The sequence below is a fragment of the Carlito syrichta genome, unplaced genomic scaffold (genome assembly GCF_000164805.1).
Source record: "Carlito syrichta isolate Samal-C Ts95f unplaced genomic scaffold, Tarsius_syrichta-2.0.1 Scaffold306983, whole genome shotgun sequence".
Taxonomy (NCBI): domain Eukaryota; kingdom Metazoa; phylum Chordata; class Mammalia; order Primates; family Tarsiidae; genus Carlito; species Carlito syrichta.
This window is the reverse complement of record NW_007251079.1, coordinates 65,117-69,363: the sequence shown is the minus strand read 5'-3', so window position 1 is coordinate 69,363 and position 4,247 is coordinate 65,117. Positions and strand designations below refer to the sequence as shown.

The following is a 4,247-nucleotide window of genomic DNA, read 5'->3' as shown; positions in this document are numbered from 1 at the left end:
TGCCCAGGCGGGTCTTGAACCCGCCAGCTCAGGCAATCCACTCGCCTCGGCCTCCCAAAGTGCTGGGATTACAGGCTGAGCCACCAAGCCTGGCCCTTTTGCTCATTTTTAATTGGATTTTTTAAACTACTGAGTTGTTTGAGTTTCTTATATATTCTGGTTATTTAAATCTCTAGGCCGGGCTTGGTGGCTCAACCTGTAATCCCAGCACTTTGGGAGGCCAAGGCCGGTGGATTGCATGAGCCTGTGGGTTCGAGACCAGCCTGGGCAACTTGATGAGACCTTGTCTCTACAATAAATAAAAAAAAATTAACCAGGCGTGGTAGTGTGCACCTGTAGTTCTGGCTACTTGGAAGGCTGAGACAGAAGGATTACCTAAGCCCAGCAGGTCGAGGCTGCGGTGGCTGGGAACATGCCACTGCACTCCAGTCTGGGTGACAGAGTGAGACTTCAACTTGAAAAAAAAAAATCTCTTAATGGTGGATAGTTTTCAAATATGTTTTCCCACTCTGTAGGCTGTCTCTTTACTTTGTAGATTGTTTCCTTTGCTGTGCAGAAGTTTTTTAGCTTAATATAATTTCACTTATCTGTTTTTGCTTTTGTTGCCTGTGCTTTTGAGGTCTTATTCAAAAAGTCTTTGCCCAAACTTGGAAAAAAAAGTCTTGAAGCATTTCCTTAGTATTTTCTTCTAGGTGTTTCATAGTTTCAGATCTTACATTTAAGTCTCTAATCTATTTTGATTTGATTTTTGTGCATGGTTAGAGGTAAGGGTCTAGTTTCATTCTTCTGCATATTGATACCCAGTTTTCTCAGCACCATTTTTTGAAGAGACTGTCCTTTTCCCAACATATGTTCTTGATCCCTTTGTTGTAAATGAGTTGGCTATAAATGTGTAGTTTTTTTTCTTGGCTCTCTATTTTGTTCCAATGGTCTATATATCTATTTTTATGCCAGTACCATGCTGTTTTAGTTGCTGTAACTTTGTAGTGTATTTTGAAGTTGGACAGTGGGATGCCTCCAGCTTTGTTTCTTTTTGCTCAAGATTACTTTGGCTATTTGGGGTGTTTTTCAGTTACATATGGATTTTATGATTACTCTTTTCTGTTTCTGTGAAGAATGTCATTGATATTTGGACAAAGATGGTATTACATCTGTAGGTTGCTTTGGGTAGTATGGACATTTTGATAATACTAATTCTTCCAATCCATGCAGGTAAGATATCTTTCTGTTTTTATGTGTCCTTTTCAGTTTTGTTTTGTTTTTTTGAGTCAGAATCTCACTCTGTTGCCCAGACTGGAGTGCAGTGGCACACTCACGGCCGCCACAGTCTCAACCTGCTGGGCTCAGGTGATCCTTCCGCCTCAGCCTTCCAAGTAGCTGGAACTACAGGCGCGCGCTACCACACCTGGCTAATTTTTGATGTATTGTAGAGACAAGGTCTCACCAAGTTGCCTAGACTGGTCTCAAGCAATCCTTTCGCCTCCACTTCCCAAAATGCTGGAATTAGAGGCTGGAGCCACCACGCCTAGCCCAGGATTGCTTTTTAAATTTATTTTGTTCACTGTTGGCATATAGAAATGCTACTGATTTGTGTGTTGATTTTGTACTTTACTGAGTTTATCAGTTCTAACAGTTTTTGGTAAATCTGTAGATTTTTCCAAATATCATATTTTCTACAAACAGGGACAGTTTAGTTTCTTTGTTTCCAATCTGAATGACCCCCCCTTCACTTGTCTAATTGCCCTGGCTAGGATTTCCTAGCTCTGTCTATGTTGAATAAAAGAGAGCATATTTGTCTTGTTTCAGATTTAGTAAGAATCTTGTTCTGGTTTAGCATGATGTTAACTGGTTTTGTCACGTATCTTCTTTTCATGTATTTTCCTTCTATGCCCAGTTTGTTGAGAGTTTTTTATCAAGAAGGGATGTTGAATTTTATCGAGTGCCTTTTTTGCCACCATAATGTAGTGTTTGCCCTTAATTTTGTTAATTTGATATATCATGTTTACTGATTTCCATATATTGAACCATCCTTGCCTCCTTGTGATGAATCTCACTTGATCATGGTGAATGATCTTTTTAATATGTATTGAATTTGGTTGGTGTTCACTTTGGGTTTTTCCCTTCATTCATCATTTACACATGCCTTTAGTTTTAGTTTAATAATTCCTGATAAATTGGGAGCTTTTTCCTGCCCTATTTTGTTTCTGTTTTTGTTTGCCTCTCCATGGAATTAAGGTGGGAGCATTTCAATATTTACAAGTAGTTTTGGAACAGGAAAGGGAAAAACTGAGTTCTGGTTATTTTTTAGTGATCTGTTTCTCTAAACATAACCCCACTGTGGAATCAAGTGAGTTTAATCACTTGGAAAGGAAATAAAAGAAGGAAGTCAAGCGTGGGCAGGAGAAACAAAACAGGCACTTCTTGCCATTCTGGTAGGATGAAAGGCAACATGGAAGGGCTCATGGAAATTAGAGGGTGGAGCTTTATTTCAGGGATGGGTTTTTCTTCATTGTGGTTTACTCTAGTATGCTTACAGAAAGTTCAACGGGATTATAAATAAGTGAGCCCAGATTCTCTTTCTCTCTCTCTTTCAGTTGACAGGCAATTTTTTTCAGTCCCTCTGTGTGTAAAGTACGTTAGAAAATGCAAGGAAGTGTAACCGGTTTCTTTGTACTCAAGGTGCTGCAAGTTTAGTTGCGGAGGCGAGGCAAGCCCATGATTTCACTGAGTATAATCTTATTTTTGATTTTCCAGAATCATTATCTCTACTCTTTCTTTCTCCATCTTCTGAAGGTAGGGTTTCCTTAAGCAGAAGGAAGAGCCATTTAAGGGAAAAAGGAAAAGGAACTAATATTTACTGTATGGGTACTAAATGCTGTACACTGAGTAGTGTACATACTCATATCTAATACAATCTCACGTAGCCTTTACCACAATGCTGAAATTTTATTGTCACCTTTGACAGATGCCAAAAGTGATACTGAGAGAATAACTAGACTACAGTTTCATAGCCCTGGGGGGCACTGTCTTTGTAGATTATGGGATTCAGTATCAAGTTAGTCTAAACTCAAAGCCTAAGTTCTTTGTGATACAATGTTAGGTTGAACCATGGCAAGAAGAAAAGACCAAGAAGTGAGTCTAACATCTTTTGGAGAATATGAGTTAGGATAGTTTAGGATGCATGTGCATAGGGGAATAGGAAGGGACAGAATAGGAAATGGATTAGAACCAAATAAAATTGTGAAATATGACCAGAAGATAGTTCAGTGACTTCTGATCCTGGGATGAAGATAGTAACACACAAAATCAGACTTTAATAAAAGGTCATTATTTACTTTTTTCTCCCCTCTCACCTTCCTCCTTGACCTTTTTTTAGTGAAAAATTTAAAATGGCTAGACACAGTAGCTCAAGCCTGTAATCCCACTACTTTGGGAGGCCAAGGCGAGAGGATTGCCTAAGTCCATGGGTTCGAGACCAACCCAGGCAACATGGTGAGACCTTATCTCTACAATAAATAAAAAAATTAGCCGAGCATGGTAGCAGGAGCCTGTGGTTTCTGCTACTTGGAAGGCTGAGGCAGAAGGATCACCTGAGTCAGCAGGTCAGTGCTGGGGTGGCTGTGAGCATGCCACTGCACTCCAGTCTGGGTGACCGAATGAAACTCCAACTCAAAAAAAAAAAAAAAAAAAGAATTTAAAACATACACAAAAACACGCAAAATACTGTAATGAACCCAGTGTATGCATCACCCTGCCCCTGGCCAGCTCTGTGCAATCCTTATTCCCTTTCACCTTTTTGTGTTATTTTGAAGCAATCCCAGATATCATATTATTTCAGTCATAAATATTTCAGTTAATATCTCTAAAAATTAATGATTCATTTTAAATATATAATAAAATACAGTTATCATTAATATCATCAAATATCCAGTTAGTGCTTAAATTTCTAGTTGTCTTATAAAAATCATAATTTTAGCCAGGCATGGTGGCTCACGCCTGTAATCCCAGCACTTTAGGAGGTGGAGGCAAGATGATTGCCTGAGCCCAGGGGCTTGAAACCAGCCTGAGCAACTTGGCAAGACCTCGTCTCTACAATAAATTAAAAAAAAAAAAAAATTAACTGGGCATGGTGGCTCACGCCTGTGGTTCCACTACTTGGAAGACTGAGGCAGAAGGATTGCCAGAGCCCAGCAGGTCGAGGCTGCGGTGGCTGTGACTGTGCCACTGCACTCCAGCCTGGGTGACAG

General features: G+C 39.8%; 1 protein-coding gene across 2 annotated transcripts in view; it reads left to right on the top strand.

Annotated features, from left to right (window-relative positions):
• IDE (insulin degrading enzyme) overlaps positions 1 to 4,247 on the top strand; it is a 79,828-nt gene that overhangs the window by 14,712 nt on the left and 60,869 nt on the right. The gene's annotated exons all lie outside the window — the stretch shown is intronic.